Source organism: Cydia pomonella, chromosome 12, assembly GCF_033807575.1.
Source record: "Cydia pomonella isolate Wapato2018A chromosome 12, ilCydPomo1, whole genome shotgun sequence".
Lineage (NCBI taxonomy): Eukaryota > Metazoa > Arthropoda > Insecta > Lepidoptera > Tortricidae > Cydia > Cydia pomonella.
Window position 1 is genome coordinate 4,412,494 of NC_084714.1, and position 18,746 is coordinate 4,431,239.

At 36.2% G+C, this 18,746-nt stretch overlaps 1 protein-coding gene across 1 annotated transcript in view; it reads right to left on the bottom strand.

Annotated features, from left to right (window-relative positions):
* LOC133523341 (serine/threonine-protein kinase SMG1) overlaps positions 1-18,746 on the bottom strand; it is a gene marked incomplete at its 5' end in the record, with an annotated part of 251,943 nt that overhangs the window by 208,043 nt on the left and 25,154 nt on the right. The window lies entirely within an intron of this gene.

Genomic DNA, 18,746 nt, shown 5'->3' on the forward strand with positions numbered 1-18,746 from the left:
ATAATTAAATATAAAGAGACATTATAATTTTTCTTATGCCATATTAATTTTTTATTTTCCAATAAGTATGCAAAATAAATAAAAAAAAAAACAAAAATTCCGACGAATTGAGAGTCTGATACTATTTTTGAAGTCAATTATAAACCAGGTGTACAGAGTCCTAAATTGTCGGCAATGCGCATGTGGCACCCTGAAATTTTAAACTTAAGAGATCCCCTTTAGGGATAAGTTCGCCTTTGTACATTGCAAATATTCTGTTTTATTGTATTATTTTAACCTGTCTTATGTACTATAAAGTGTTTACATACTTTAATCTGATTGGTTATTTAAGTTATTTTCCATTGACGTGGTACCTATCAGAAAAAAAACAGTTTTTACTGTAAGTTACTGGTAAATTAGTTTTGACATATTAAATAATTTCAGTTTCTATGTATTGTTTAATATTCCGTTTATATTAGGTATGCATAGAGACCTATAAAATAGAGGATATTTGTAATTTTTATTTACCTTTCCGACTACATATGTGCCATTTTCAACCAAAAGGGTACTTATTGTCGGCTGACGTTAAGGCGCTATTTCCGTAAAGCTTTGAAAATTTGAAATCAACCTTATCGAACACCAACCATGTGGTAAGGTTAGTTCAACCTTTTAGTTGAAAACGTCACATAATTTTGCTCCGTATTCTCGTCTAATTAATAAAGCACCATTTAGATGGTTCAAAAACTTGCAAGCTATTTTCGTTACATTGTGGTATTTGGTCGATATACTTAAATCATTGTAGTTTGTAGTTAATAATCGAATATTGCGAGCAAATTCTTTAACCGTCTAAATGGGGCTCAAGGCAAACCACCATAAATATGTACACGTGACTCACAACTAACGAATCCCGACAACTTTCCCTAGTTCCACAAACCACGTAATGTGGGCTTCGTTTATGGTTAAAAAAAACAATCGAGTGGAATGAAAACATTTATCTTCGTCTGTCCCCAGCTTCCGGACGGTCCGGGCTCCATTTGTTCCGGAAATTCAAGCGCTGCCGGAAAACGGCCGCTGCCGGTAAATAATAGGCGTATTGAGAAATATTTTGCGCTAGTGTCAGGATATGAACTACAATAGACAGAATTTTGATAGAACCAAATAGGTATATAAATGACAAATTTAGATTGACACGATGTTTAATACCCCTGAATAATATGAGCGATGTTAAAATGAGCTTTGTTTAACCCTTTGGCCGCCAAAGACGTCAACTGACACGCGTAGCTGCAGCCCAATATCAATCTTCATGCATTCCAACAAGGCTCACAATAACACGTCGCACACGATAAGCGTAGCGTTCGAAGAATCAATTGTAATCGGACTCATCCGAAAAATACTAAGAGGACGAGAATATATTTTCAAAGTGCAAAAAATAGTTCCAATTAACCTTTATTGTTAGTGGAAATGCGAATTTGAATACCAAGTTTTTTATGGGTAGTATTTTAACTCGAATAGACACCGTTAGTGCTAGTCCACAAAAGTATAGAAAAAGCCTTGTATATCACAAAAGGAATACGAATCCACTTAGATGGTTGGCAGTCCTCAACCATGCGTTTCTCCAGAAAGTTCCTGCCTCGCACAGTTAAACTGTGGAATTAACTATCGCCTGCGGTATTTCCGCACCGATACGACCTTCAAACCTTCAAGAAAAGAGCGTACGTACTCCCATCTTGGCCGGCAGCGCACTTACAACCCCTCTGGTGCTGCGGATGTAATTGCTTACCATCAGGCAATTCGTCAGCTCGTTTGCCTTCTATATTATAAAAAAATCGGAATATTAAAAAAAACACGATGGATAATGGACACAGTCCCATTCAAGCCGACGCGCCGCGCGTACCATTTTGTTGATAAAATACAGCAGCAAACTAGGATTCGTCGAGTCTGGACAAATATGGGTAGAATAATAAACCTGGCTTACATATTTGTCTTATACATATTCATGTTTTAATCGCCGAAATCTCATGCATATAGTACAGTGGTAAAAACATAAATCATGACCAACGACAGAAGGGACTGAAATAAAAATTTACTTTTACTATAGATATTTTTAATGTTAATGTTACACTAAGGGCAATCTTATAAGATATATTTATATGTATTAAACACTTACCAAAACTATTAACGATCTTATATACAGTTAATTCTCAGAAGAAAATTATATAAATATAAGTTTAGAAAATTGCTTGGAAACTTTGCACAAACTCGAAACCAAACTTCAACAAGCAAGCTCGACGCGCTAATTATCATCAGACTAACCCCTTATTCAGAAAACTTTACGCGCTTCAATTAGTTGATTTATGTTTTATTCCTTAAAATGACAGATTAAGAAAAACGGTTATTAGCATTAGCTAATTGAGGTTTATAACGTCACTTGCGAATATTTACTGCTATATAAAATCTGGTAAAGTGTCCTAAGCAGACAAAAAACGTAGTGTCATACTAAACTTAGAATCTTATCAACTGTTCTACCTGTTTCATCGCTGCTTTATAAAATGCGAGAATATCCTATTATGATAAAAGTAACTTTTTCTCTGAATAGAAATCTTCATTGATTGATTACGAATAACAATTTCTCGTTAAGCAAGTACTTCAAATGAGTTTCGGGGTTGAGATTATTACGAATATTTGAACAACCAATTGTTTCACCACAATCTGAAGAATTCATTATTATTACTGTCAATTTTTACTTAATTTTCAAGCTAAGTCGTGATGTATGAACTTGATAATGTCTAATCTTCAGGGGGTGTAAAAATACGTGAATAAAGGTAATATTCGGATAACGACTGCAGCAGCATTACTGTACTGCAGCGTTGTCGCGGACGGTGTCACTGTCAATTTCCTTGATAAATTGCGTCGATAAACCGCATCACCTTTTCCTAGTGAAGTTTAGAGGTATGACATGCGTAACACCCACGATATCCTAAAGAGATAACTTAAATTTTCCTTCCAGACTCATTCAATATATAAAACTTTTGATCCTACACGTGTTTCGATTGTAATACGAGTATAATGCTTGAAAACGAGTATTATGTTTTAGGCAGAACTTGGGAATAATACCTATAATCTGAGCCTACGGCCTATTTTTAGTTAAATTTACCCAAATCGTTAACTTACAAATTGTCCACAGGAAAGACGGGTATTTCCCGGAAAGTTTTCGACCCGCTTGAGCATAAAAGTGTTACAAAAAATTAACAAGTGCACTTAAGAGCAATGAGAATGGGTCAGTTTGGATAGAAGTTTCTGTGTAAGTGTACATAAGTTAGTTTTTATCAGAATCTTATCGCCCGCGTACTTTAGGGCTAAGATGGCCAGCTCTTTATCACTTGTCACCATGCCTGTCACGTTCTAACAAATATGTAAGCTCAAAAATGACGGGCATAGTGACAAGTGATAAAAATGGAACCATGCTGCCACCGCTGTTTTATCACCCTAACTAACATACACACATTATGATTTTATTCAAAAAGTTTTCAAAAAGTTGGCCCGTCTTTTCAGACCCTGAAGGCTAATTAGAATAATTATAACTAACTTTGCATGCTTAGTTATTAAGTTAAAATAATACAGCATGGTTATATTCAACTGACACAAATGGATATCAAGAGCGAAATTAACTGCCATCAAACCGCTTCGCAGGTCGGCAGTACTATTATGATGTAACACATATGTACCGTGTATTATGAGAATAAATGATTAATAATAATAATAAAAATTCCAAGAAGTTTTCACATAACATTAGCAACCCGTTTAATTAGTAGATAGGCCATTTTATTTTACTATCCTTTTTTCAAATTTGGAAATTTTGATCTTATTACTACGAGTATTAGAATCAAGAACTCTTTCGATCTTAATAATGTCGTATAGATGAATAGGAAGAAACCAGGCAGCATTTGTGGACAATGAAAACAAAACCGCCAACGGAGCGGTTGCCGCGTATCACGCTTCTGCGGTCCACGGGCTCTTTTGTTGCGCTGATGTTTTTTTAGAGACTCTAAAATAGTGCTGGTGCAAATCGAGTCTTATGAGTCTACATTTGAGGAACTGAACTAAAGTACAGGTGCCTAAGATGGCCCGGTTCTTAAGCTTGCCTACTTTCATAACTATATACTTTTGTAAGTGTGAATGTGTTCAAATTTTGGCCCGTGTTCGCTAGTACCAGTGTTGGCTGAACGTGAATTGCAATAGACCATTCACCATAACAAATTGAACCGTAAACTCGTTATGGACGGTTACAGTTTACGGTTCAAATGGTTAATGGTCAATTGGATGAACGTTTCGACCAACACTGGATAGTACCCTAGACAAAATTGCAGGTTACTTCAAATTTTTACAGCATCATATAGGCATATCAATAATCAGGCGATTTGGAACGTCATGTTTACTTCTGCGACGTTTTACTGATGCTCCAAAACTCTACGCTTAAAAGGCATTTTAGTTGAGAGACTCGTGAGTCGCGTCAAAAACAGTAGGTGAACAATATGTGAAAGTAAAACGAGTCTTCATAATAGTTGCAAAAAATCTCAAGCCTAAGACTTCATGAGTTACGTGAGCGTAACACAGACTAAAAACTGAGTCGGTTCTTGAAGGTGAAAGACTCGAATCTTTAGGTACCAACACTATCGTAGAACGTTATAAATACAATGTAACAGGGGAAGGCATTGTTTCAATTCTCTTTACACAACAGAGCGTATATTAGTTTGTTTAATAGGTTTTTTATATTTTTTCCACGTACCCTGGTGCTAGGATAACAAATTAAAAAAAGTTCTTGAGAAATGGTACCTATATAAAACAAAGCATTTTTATTATTTTCGTCATTGATTTACTCACATATAAATGTAAAGGATAAAGAGATTCGGTTGCCATACAACCATTTGTACGAATTAATATAATCTAAAGAACAAATTACAAGAAGCCTGAAAAAATAATAACTTAGATTAGAAAATCTAAGTCAATACTCCGTGTGTTTCTTTTTCATTATATTAACAAGAGATATTCTTCGTATTCCCAAAAGCAAACGACAGAAAATTAATTCAAACTTCGCGATATTTTATTTTTGCGAAATTATGTCTTTGTCCCCCATTGAAGGCATGCCAGAGCCGTTGCAACAATGGCAGGAAAGTCTTGAAAGTTATTCGATTACGAAAGTGGGAACTTTGACGGATTCAATTCAACTTTTAAATAAAATAGTCGAAGGCACTGAGAACAAATGTGAAAAGAATCCGAGGGGACTATTCTTGGGCGAACGACATTCGTAAGACATTTTCGAATCTACAAACAATGAAATAAGAAACATGCAGTGTCTGGAATTTACTCACTAAGATTGATAAAATACAACGTTATAAAATAAATACAGCTAAATAAATGGCATTATGTGCATTGGATAAGCCCAAATGGCGGAAAAGAGGGAAGGCCTATACCCAGCAGTGGACCACTCTTATAGGCTAATAAAAAAAACGGCAGACAAGAATGTTTTCTAGAGGTCGCACATCCCAACTTACTTTTAAAATATTCAATGAGACTGTCAAGTATTAGATTTTTCTGAACTGTCAAGTATTAGGTTTCGAGTTGCGAGTAAGGTATAATATACCAAACTGCCTGAAACCGCTCTGCCTGAAAACCAGCGTTGTAGTAAATACACTTCAACATTATGCTGAGGCAAGCTCCTATTTAACACACATGAATATTAAATTTTGCAACTCAATTTCTTTGTTTTTAAGTCTAATATTACATGTCACTGTCTCTTAACTCTGTCATTTCATGCGATATTGAATATAGATATTCTATGACTACTTTTTACTCGAGTGGTTTTTTGACTTTAAAATCTGCTAAGTTTTAATATTGACATGATGGTGATTGGTATGCGCGAAATGCACTGTGAATCATTATTTGTTATTAGGCATCTCGCTCGCACTTATTGGTGTACGCGAGATGATTCTGCGAATAGTCAAAATTTTAACAATTTGTAATATTCCTGCCGCTCATGTTATCATTAATACTTTATACTTAATCTTACAACTGTTACATGTTTCCTCAAGTGTGGTATCTCTCCTTTGAATAATAATTCCATAGCCCCAGGTTCTGACGTGAGTAATGAACACAAAACGATTCTATTTGAACTCCGAGAAGCCAAGTTAAATTATGATAGACAAATGTCGACAGCTTTGGAATCCACCTCTAAGCCTCTGAAATGAGTTATTTCATTTAAATTGATGCCTTCTGGCAATTCTGGGTACGGGCACCTGACAAACCCCGCTTTCTATGGCTTCCTACATTCCTTTTGCGTGAAACTGTTTTTTTTTTTTACATTAGAACTTTTTGTTCTAAAAGTGAGTGATATTATTTAAAGGTGAGTTTAAAGTCTAACTTTGATACATCAAAAGCAGAAGTGTGTGAGCATTATGTTACGTATTGAAATTCTAGACTGGCATTTGTTTGGATGGACAGGATATTTCCGATGTACGAGTCTCTCTCACCTCAAGAATCCCGATATTCTTCATATGTTTTATTACAAGTATTACAACACTCTATTTCAATAGATACATATACCTTTTTGTGTTGATCATAATTATGAGATATATATTACAAAACAACAATCGTTTTATTTGTCTCATTAGCCTTTTTTTATGTTATGTAGTGTTAGGGGCAGTTGTAGTCATTTAACTAATGTCTTTAATGTTCATAGTGAAACCTACCTACTTATTAGGTACCTATGAACTTTGAGTTTTGACACACCAATAGGATAACCGATATTTAATTCTAATAGCTTTCTAAATTGTCTTAGATACGCATCAATAATAATGGCTCTACTTATTAAAAATCAAGTAACAAATAATATTCCAACCTTGATATTTAATATTCCCATAAAAATAAAAACGTGCAATAACAACGGAAGCCATAAAGACCTGTGTTCCGGGTGTAAACCTGCGGGAATTAATATCATATTTCTTGGCTTTATGATAATTTCATAAAAGGTTTTCAAAAGAAACCAAAACAGTATTTCCAAAAAAATAGATTTGACAACTGTAACATTGTGCTGTACGGACATTTTTAATAAACTTAAAAAAACATAAGTTTATCAATTGGATGTATGTTTTTAAATATCAGCCGATCGGAGTAGATAAATTGTAACAAAGTCTCTATCAAACTACATTCAAAATATTCAAATATTTCTTTCGACGACGACGATTGATAAGTAATTTTTCTTTTAAGTAATTATGTATTTAGGTCATTACGCGTTTATGGCATTTTGCGTTAAGGGTATTTTGCGTTTAGAATATTTTACGACTTTAGGACAATATGCGTCTGCTCTGCTCAAAATTGCTCTGATATTTAGATTAAGATGATATTTGTAAAATTTAACGATTTAAAAGTGCCTATTTGAATAAATATATTAACTTTTGACTTTTGTCCTACAACAAAATAAAATTATATATATATGGGTAGCGACACACTCCGGCTTCGCACGGGTTACACAACACGTTGACAAACTATACACCTAAACCTCCTTCAGGTCTAAAATGGCATGAAAATCCGTTCAGTAGTTTTTGAGTTTATCGCGGACATACATACATACGCAGACGCAGCGGGGGACTTTGTTTTATAAGGTAGCATCATCTTATGTGACTACATAATACCAGGTAAGTGCTTTTCAATATTCATAAAATTGCTCAAAATTACATCAGATCATTATATAACTCATCCTTGATCCAATTCTGATAGCACCTAGCCTTGTAATTATGTTTCCATATTTACGACAGCTCCATACAAAGCCTACATTCTAATAATAGATATAGAGACAGATGAGCCGTATAACTGTCTATTATCACATCTTTTATGGCGGCATTTCGAACTGTAATAAAGATATCGGGAGTAATAAAACGTGTGGTATGATGGCGCCTGGCTTCTTTGAATTAGCCATGTCAGAGGGTGGAATGCTATCAGGACTTCCTGTTGAATACCTAGGTTTTTTAAAAAGAGGATATCTTTAAGAGACTTTGGCTGTAGCGTGCTACCATCCATAAAAACGATCGCCTATGCAAGTCTATTGAATAGGTACCTTGTTTTACTATCGCGTATGAAGAAAAATTGTGCTAGATCGTTTTTGATTAATAATGACTTCTTACTCGAGGAAATGTATTTAGCTATGAAGCCTATCCTTATCTAGGCCATCCAGGGGATCAGACTCTTTTTTTTTTAATAGTTGTTGTTTGCTTGTTTGTTTCAGATGAACCCTTAAGATAAATATTAGCTTTAACTATAAAGTGGATGTAAGTCGCTCGAAGTTGCTCCAAACTTTCCTGGAACACTAGAAACGTTGAAGCCTTGGCATTAACGATATATAGCCACAATGTGGGTCATTGCCGTCCCCAATGCCGCTCCAGTGCCAAACTTCGCCAATTCACACGAATAATGCTCACGATTCTATTTATACAAATAAATCTACCGAAATAACAACATGTGAACTGAGTAAAAGAAAGCTGTGGTTACCGCTATACTATCTCATACTGTGCCATTGGATTATTACGACGATAAAGTTAAGTTATCTCTACCAATATAACTTTTTTCTCTAACAATTCGTGACACTACGCATTTTGGCGCGAAAAAGCTGTTATTCTGAGGGTCTTTTGAATTAGGAAGATTTGCAAAGGATTGTCGTCGCGCCCATTCTATTTAATGTTGTGATTACTTTTAACACCCATTCTAATAATATTTTGATGTGGAAATACATTTTATATGAAGCGAATGATGGACTGACAACCTAAGCCTAACTCGTAGGTGTTTCGTGACAGATGAGCATGAATAATTTAACAGGTAACCACACGTTTTGATTTGCCAGAGATTAGAGACCCTTCTGTACCGCGACTATCTGTTCAATGGTGGCAAAAGGCGAAGATAGCAAACTGTATCGCATCGCATCGACATCGTATATATGCTTTTAAAAAGGCCTTTTAAAAGCTTACTTGAAATGTCGAACGCGCAGGCTTGGAAGAACTAAGTGTTAGAAAGTTTGCCAACTTAACGTCAGGAATCTGACATTTTCTCGCACATTTACTTTCTTTGTTGGCGGTGACATTAAAGAATCGACCTTCTGAAAACAGCTTGTATTTTAAAACAGAAAACTCGCCCAAATTAAAGCTAAAAATACAAAGTAGTAAATAAGCTAAACAAGCTTTTTATTTTAGTACGAACTAAATGCGGGACGCACGTAAACGTAATACGTAACTTATCCACTAAAACGCCCCCATAAACTATTCTCAAAGCATTCGATAAATCTAACGAAGCAATAATGTCATTCACACTGATCAAAGACTTCGCTAGGAATCGATGGGCCGATGTAACTCCACGCTCAAGGTCGGACCCAAGTTCTACTCCACCACATGCCATTGACATTGGGGAGCGTCTGGCAGGGTGCCAACGCCATATGAACACGGGATCCGTGCCAAAAGTTCAAAACACAACCTTATTATACTTGTTTTTGAAGATATTTTTGGGTAAACAGCGAAAGGGACACAACGGAAGTTGGTACGCTGCCTTTGATAATAGGGAGTAAAGTTGAGCCGGGGCTAAGACGCCACCCTTTAATAAAAATATACATTTGGTTTAATAGTCCGAAAGGGACAGGTTTACAGACATTCTTTTATTAAGGAACTCTAGGAGTTTGAGGAAAAATGTAGCTTTCAAGAGCTCTGCAGAGAGACTATTTAAAGTTAAAGTGGGTCATAAATTATTAATATGACCTAGCAGTAAATCTCGGAGAGCACTCAAAAATATGTGACATTAATCAAGATCCGTAAGAATAAGTCTAAACTTTTGCATTTCCAAATAGGTAGTAATGGTATCACACAGCTATATTAGGCAGGATCATAGACTTAACTTCAGGATTGGAGTGTAGCAACAAATCAAGTCAAAGACATATTTTATTTTATTTTTGACGGACTCACAGCAAATGTTGTGCCAGTCTTTAATATCCCCAACATGTCCCCTTGAACTTTAATGTAACATACAAAAAAAACTTAGGTTTTCATCATACAAATTTAAGAAATAGAGGGAACATGCTTGGGTTCCCAAAACAAATTAGGCGTTAAATTTCATTTATTTTGATGTCCACAGGAAAGACACATTACCTAGAATCATGAATGTACTGAAAAAGTTTGTGACCACTGAAAGATAAATAATCTAAAAACGAACCAACTACAGAAACAGTAAAGTTTAGTGATATGTAAAATCTCAAAACTAGATATAGATACGGTGACATTTGGGTCGCGTCAGACGCCACTTTGCATTAGCTTGCCTCCTCGGAGGATTAATTAATTAACTGAACTATAACCTAACGTGATAATAATTTAGCAGGCTCTGCAGCTGACGTCCTAGCAACTGGAGAAACTGTCGTGATCGTGGGGTTCTAGGGAACTATTCAAATATGTAAATGAATCTCGACCCTGTCCCTGCTCCTATAGCTCCAGGTCCCTGTTCACAGAGTAATAAGTAAGCTTAGGAGTGCTCACTCCATACATGACTTCTATTGCTATATTGTATGGGTGGTATGGTAAAATGTATTTACAAATTATTTATTAAGAATGTATTTTTAAACTCGCTTTAACTTATTACTTATACATAAATGGGTTTTTATCTATGGAACACTCTAAATTTTATTTGTCTATGACCTTGTTTTTCCTCACTGATAAATGTCACCTGACTGGTGATAATTCATCGTATAGGTACATTGCTGGCCAAACAAGTACACATTGACGCTATGAACAGGGAATTGTATATGTCATGTGAAAATTGTCAAATTGGGGAAATAAGCGACCGGGGCGGTATTTTGACGTTAATGATCTGTTCTTGATTTGACATTACCCTGCTGCGCAGCAGCAGATGCACTGTCAAGCAAATGCATGAAGAAATCTAGACCAATTTTAAAACTTGAATGCCTCTTCGGGGTAAATTACCGTGTACGAAGAATACAAAACAACTTACGAAAAGATGGCTTATAGTCGGCTCGAAGACGAAGGAGGGCGCTTACCTGTAACAAAACATATCAATTTTATTTAAGGGTTATTTTAGCTTCAGTGCTACTATGTAGAGCAGGCAGACACCATATTGTGATTGTAATAGCAGAGATATGTTACTGTCAAAATGTGATATTTCCTCAAGCGATATCTAAAATAAGGTCACTATAAATGGGATATCCCGTACAAAGCGACTCTTGGGTGTATTTAGTAAGTAGTAACTTGAGAGTCAAGTATTTTAAAACGCCATTTTTTTAGCCCAACCAATAATTTTACTTTATTGTCATGGTTAGTTAAGGGTTCAAATTATCAACAGAACTCGTTACAGGCAAGGGCTTAAGTTTAATAAAATTTATAGTATAGAATCGACTGTCAAGCTAAATTAATAAAATATAGTATCAAATAGAGGAATTGTAATTATTTTCTGAAGCTAAGGCTTCATATATTTCTTGTCCGCCTCTTATCGACACCGAACAAGAAAGTACAATATTTCTCGTGTAACCTTGGAATAAGTTACTGAAGCCCCTATTTCAGATATATTATGATTCGTAAAACCATGACTTCGCGAAACTAACGGCCCGATTCGAAGAATTAAATACCATAACAATAAGTTCTGGTTTAGATAAGTTCTCATTTAGATATCGTTTGTATGTCCACCAATGTCACTTTGACATTAGAAATATCGTAGATAGATCTTATTGGGATCACAGCGGAATCGAACTAAACGTCAATTTTGACATGTCGTTTAGTTATCGATCTTTCCAAGATCTTAAATGTATCTTAATCATTCTTCGAATCGGGCCGTAATTCGAGTGATTCTACACGTTGGATGCGGATCCGCTTGCCGCTCCAATGTACGAGCAGGTCATCGATATATACGTGCATAGTGTCTCGCTCGCACACCGGAGCGGGGTGCGGTGCATTAGTATGCTAACCTAAGTCGGGTAACAAACGGCTATCGATTGCCAGTACCGCCATATGGCCGCGCGCCAACCAATGTCAAGATCGCTTTCCCTACGCAACCGAGAACCGCGAACATCGAAATTCGTTCTGCCCCTCTATCGCTCTCGCATGTTCGAGTGAGACAAATAACGAAGTTTCGATTATCGATATTCGTGGTTTGGGCTCTGTTAAGCCCGTTGGCCGATATTAGTTGAGCTAGGGAAGCATTTCCCGCCTTCTGCGGCAGTTGGGTAAAAAAGGAATCGCACGCCATTCATGAAACATTTTCTAGGCATATTTGACCCAATTTAGACATAGTTTATTTATTTATTGCAATAACTTATTTATGAAGATGACTGTAAATCTTTCGATTATTTTTTAATTTAATAGATATGCAATGTTAATTACTTGCAGAATATTTATTTTAATTTTGAAACTCAGACATCAGAAGGCTAGAATTAGATTCCCTAAATTATTTGGGCTCTAACTAGTTCATTCGTGTATTTGTCTCTCTATCATTCTTGCTTATTCGAAAAAGAGGGACGCAGATACAAAATTTTCGAAATTTCAATGTTCGTGACTTTGTAAACCCCCACAACATGGTTTACGAGTACCTATTACAAATGAAACTAACTCGAAAACAAACTAAAACTAACCTTATCTTTGTTAGATTTCGGCTCGTCCCTACAACTAAAAATGCCGATGGCAATCTTATCTAATTGCTCAAAGGTTAACTGGAAGAGATCCCTTAAAGGGATAAGTTCGCCTTTGTACTAATGATGAGTGTTTTATTTCCTGTTTTGTTTTCGTTTCTGTACAATGAAGAGTTTTACTACTACTACTAATTAAAACAAGTAATATTACTTTGCTAATCCGCGAGAAAATAACGTGTTAGTCAACCAGTGCTAACCCGTTATACTTACTTGCGTATTTTTACATGCAATTAATGTTCCCACCCTCCCACCGCAAAAATAAATACGCAAATAAATATAACAACCCACCACCAAAAGTACAAAACTCGACACGTGTTTCGCCTCTCTACGAGGCATCCTCAGGAGATGCTGGAGATGTTGACGGTAAGACACCCGACAACTGACTGAGCTGTCTAGAACGGTCGGCCATATTTTTACCTTGACCAGTCCCCCTACTGTGCAAGTGTGAGTGAGATGGAAAAATTCGTAATAACGGCGATGACGCAACATTCAACTGTTCGTTAAGAATCATCCCCCTATTGTTGTACCTAATTATTTCCAACTGTACAAACACGTGTCGAGTTTTGTACTTTTGGTGGTGGGTTGTTATATTTATTTGCGTATTTATTTTTGCGGTGGGAGGGTGGGAACATTAATTGCATGTAAAAATACGCAAGTAAGTATAACGGGTTAGCACTGATTGACTAACACGTTATTTTCTCGCGGATTAGCAAAGTAATATTACTTGTTTTAATTAGCATGGATTTCCGCAAAGTAACGCCTGATTCTATTAATTACTACTACTAACTTTTAACCCTTGTCTATGAACGTTACTTCCTATTTCTAGGAGCTAAAAAGTAGAGATGCACCGAATATTCGGTTACTATCCGGTATCCGTCCTATCCGGCCTGTAATTTAGTTAATCCGGCCGGATACAGGATATCGACATACTATCCGTAAAAACATTCACGGTCATAATCATACTCGTTCGTGTGAAGAAAAAGAAAGGCAAATTGCGGTGTAAATACAAAATTTTCATTACTATTCGGTAACAAACTATTCCTCTTATTTTGATATAATATCCCTGCCCCTGAAAAGAGATTCTCGCGTACTTATGACATAATAAAAGTCGTTTCGAACCTAGAAATGAGTCCGCGCGAACGTTCACTATGATCAGGTCAAAATCAAACCCTGCAGCACGCGCACCGGCAAAAATCTAAATGTAGGTAGGGTAAAAGGTAAATAGATCTGCCGGCCGAATATTCGGTGGCCGGATATCGAATTTCCGGTATCCGACCAACAACTATCCGTTGCATCTCAACTAAAAAGGCCAGGCACCCATTTTGATTACTTTCGCGGCACCGAACCGAATATCGTTAAGTGGCGCTGAAGGATAAATATATGTCGATTTCCTGTAAGTCGCTTAGCTACTCTAGTTAAAAAAAAACACTAGTGGTGTTGAATTTTTCGAAATAAATAATTCTTTATACTCGACCCGAGGTAAAACCGGTGAGTTGCGATGTTTTATTACAGATCTTTCTGTGCAAGTTGCGGAAAGTTTCAACAAGTTCGACAATTTTAAATATGAAAATTTCCGAAATTTCACCACGAGGATATTTTGCAAATATGGAAAGTTCAGACGATCAATAGTTACTTTCCATCTCTTTCATCAGAACAAATTACTTATGCAGAAGAAAGAAGCCTTTTACGCGACGTATTTTATAATTGTAAGATTTAATGCGATCGTCAGCAATGACAATTAAAACAGCGGGTTAGAATCGACATCCACTTATCTTTACGACCAACACTTTAACTCTGGAAGTAAAAGCCGATTCAACGTTTCTCGTAAATAGAACTCTATTCCTACAGGCTTGCCTAATTTGAGGCAGTAACCAACGAATATTAAGAAAACATGACATGTTTATGCAATATCTATTGGAACTAGACAGACTTAGAGTTAGAACAAACTATGTTTGCTGCGATTTTGATAGCGCGAGCTGTGCAGTGTTATTTTAAACGTCAAACTTCTATGAAATTGTGACGTTTAAATAACAATTACACAGTCTGGGCTATCAAATTCGCTGCCAACTTAGCTTGGTCTAACTGATCTAACTCTAACAGTAAAGTGTATGTTTGAGGTGGTTCACAATCGATGGCCCAGGAGAGCATTAACTGTGAGGCACAAAAGGATCATTGTACTATTCGTAGTATACCAATATAAATATTTAGGGACCTACTACCTACTGCAAACAAAAAAAAGAATATGTTTGGTCGATAAAATATGATTTGCCACTGCCGATACCCACTACAACACTGACTCTCATTTAAAAAGGTTTATAATAAAGTTTATGATAAGCAATATTAGCTTTAAAAGTACTAAACGTTGGTTAAATGTTAGGGTAACTAAGTTATTATCTAATTCTCCTGGCAGGTTTTTGATAAGTAAATAGACTTCAATTAAATATACTCAGATTTATACAAATAACTTCAGAGATGCGGTCTTTCGGCGTAGTAAATTCCACAAGGAAAACAAATAATTCCACGATTACTTAACTACATTCTGGGGGAAGAAAACAGCGCATCCCTTAAAATATTTATTATGTACATATTTATTTTATCTTGGAAAGGTTTTACTTATATAGGTTTGCAGAAAAAACTACAGAAGCTTCCTCTATCATGCTTGCTGTGGGTTTGGATGTTTACACGATTCTACAACGGCCGAAATAGAAAGGCAACATACAATACAGTGTTTCCAATAGTTCCATTGCAGTGTTAAAAAAATTATCTCAGCATAAATATTGACCTATCGTTGAATTTTCCAAACAACCGGACGCTTTTTAATTAAATCCCAATACACAAAAATCCGGCAACACACCGGAACTCCGTAAAAATAACGCTCAGCCTTTTTCACTCTTTTGTATCCGCTATCGGTGGGCTCTCGGCCAAATGACGTCATAACTCGCCCGTAACACTATATGTGGTGAATCCTGGAAGGAATTAAAACATGTAAATATTTAAAAACATACACCTGCAAACACTGGAGACCCTAACACTAGAATTCACATAACAGATCTGTATTTGTTATCTAGAAGAGTTCCGTAAGGTGAATAACCAATTATTGGCACGTGGTGCATATTACAGCTAAAATGCAACAATGCTTCGTTCTGCATTTAGTCTGAGCAGCTTTGCTACAACATCTACGTAAATTAAGATACAATTGTACGCTTCATGTATAAGCTTTCTCATGGTTGAAAAAGATACTGTAAGTGACTGTAGAGAGATACATATATATATTTTTCGTCCTAACGCATGCGTCCAGCTGGCTAGGTGTCTAAATGCAACATTACTCTTTATCAAGTAACTGGAACATGCGTAGGCGGAAAGCCGGACTTGGGGGTTAAAAACAAATTGTAAAACTTCCTAAACGTCGCTTGTAGTTCAGCTTAGCTGTGACACAAAAAAACACTTTATCTGAGCTTGAGCGACTGGCGAAAATTTATTTTTAAACTCAACTTGTTAGACTGTAACAAAAGTGTAAGTCAAGCGGATGATTCTATGTAAGAAACACGCAAAATGTCATAAGTACTGACAGTCACCTAAATTATTAAACCGGACAACAAACAAATCCATACGGTAAATCAACCGGACTAAGTCAATATTGAAACTGTACTTCTAATAACACAAGTTAAACAAGTGTCAATATTTACGAAGACTCTAAAATTAATTCGGATCGACTTTGAAAAATATGCGAACATTTTCAAAAATTCAATTAAGACATTCATCAGACAGGGAACAGGGTTTTTATCACTATTGTTTACCGAGCGTTCGCCTCAGAAAAAAGTGGACTTATGTGGCAAATACGCAACGCAGCTGCATCAAAGTGGACTGACGATCAGCCAAGATAGCCAAGACCGCGATCCCCTCAACGCTTGCTACCCTCCCTCATTAGCCTCGGGTAACTGTTGGGTAAGAACTGCATGACACCGGTCATTTGCAGACGCTTATGGAAGGCTTCTAGCAGCTTTTTTGTAACATACTGAACACAGGCTAACTACACCTGATGGGCTCCATTCCATCTATCAGTCGTGGTTATCTTCCGAATGCTATCATAAAGCGAGATCACATTTTACTGGTTTGATTAAAGCGAACGTTCACGCTCTTGGTAAGTTTGAGAATAACGGAATAGCGCTTAAATGAAAGACAAATAAGCGCCGTCGGATTTTTCAGCGGCCATGGCTGGATAATGGCGGCGTGTAATAATTAAAACCAGAGACACAATGGAGGGAGTTTACTTTGTTAATGAAGCTCGGCATCGAGCACGGCGGTTCGATATCTGTGATATTTACCCCGTTCCGTTGAGATCCTTTTTAGTTTCTAGCATCTTAACCTCCTCCATGCGGGGTGCATACATACATATTCCACAAACTAATTTGAACATTTATTTAGTAGTAGTAGTAGTAAAACACTTTATTGTACAAAAAGAAACAAAACAGGAAAGAACACACATAATTTGTACAAAGCTAACTTATCCCTTTCTGGGAACTCTTCCAGTTAACCTTTGAGCAATTGAAGAAGAATTGAAGAACGGTTTTTTTTAGTAAATAAGGAATGTAAATTCAAAAACAAAACAACTACATTTAGTTTGGACCTCTGATGGAGGCTATAGGTGTCGAAGGTCTACTAGATAATTTTATCATATGACTCGAGGCTGGCACTAAGTTTTACGAAAAAAATTGGATCCGACATTCGAACCCCGAGGTTGAGGAGGAGGAAAGTAATTGGTACGAATCAGAGCCGTGTTTCGATCGACGACCTCCAGTATGTAAACCGCTTGCCAACTGGCGCTTTGTATTTATCCCGTAACATAAGACATGACATTGACATAAGTTTGTAAGGCATAATTTGACAATTTATTTCACAAGATGACATAAGCATGAATTTAAATTTCATAGGACAAGGATTTGTTGTAGTTTGTAGTACAAGTTTTATATTATCTCGACATGACACTGAAACTGTTTCTAGGGCGGCAGTTCAATGACTTTGTTAAGTATGCTAGTATTTTTACAACGCATATTTAAAATATTTTACAAACTTGAAATATATATACAAAAGTATATATACAGTAAATCCATGCTATGTGATCTCTCAGACTTTAGGAAAAGAAAACCATATGTATTATTTTCATGGTTTTATTACGGTCATAAAAGACCGGGGATATGTTAGAATTTACAACCACAAGCAATGCAGCGAACCATATGTATTTAAGTATTCGAAAAATTTAGAGCATATTTAATATATTTATAGATTGTTCACAAAAGCCTTACAAACTCTCGAGAGTAGATTATAATCAGCTTTAATAAGTCCCGTCAGACAGATTGTATTTGCATATTTCACTCCTCCGCGGTATTCGATTGTTTCCAAGTCATCCACTGACGTAAATGGCTCGACTTCCAAAATTATTTCCGACCACTTGCGTCACCGTGAAAACAACGAGGTCATTATAATTTACAAAAAATAATAACATCTTAAACATATATCATAGAACCCATTGGAACGTATTCGATTAAAAATATTAATCAGAAAGCCATAAAAAATTTGCGGCTAAAAACAAGACAAAAGAAACGACGTCATATATCCAGATTATTTAAATGGCTAATCCGCAAGCTGCAGTAAAATAACTAAGTTAGCATTAACCGAGCTCCATAAACCACTGCTTGCCGCAATTTATGTCCGTAAGAAACTTAAAATTGAATGTAGATAATTCAAGAATTTTAGGATTCAAAGGAATAATTGCGCTTGCAGTAATTATTTACGTCAAACTTTAACTATTAAAAAGTTCTTTAGCAGGATTTCTATGCAACTGACAGTAAAGTGACCCACATTCGCAGTAAATTCCTCTTAAAACCACCGTGCGCTCCACTAATCCGTTCGTATTCCGCAAACAGAATAATGACATATGCTCCGATTATCCTAGCAAAAACCATGACCTTTGCCACTGATGCTTAGTCCACTAATGCCTGTTAGAGGCCTCGAAATTCGAGTTTGGGCGTCGCGTGCCGCCGGCTTCCAC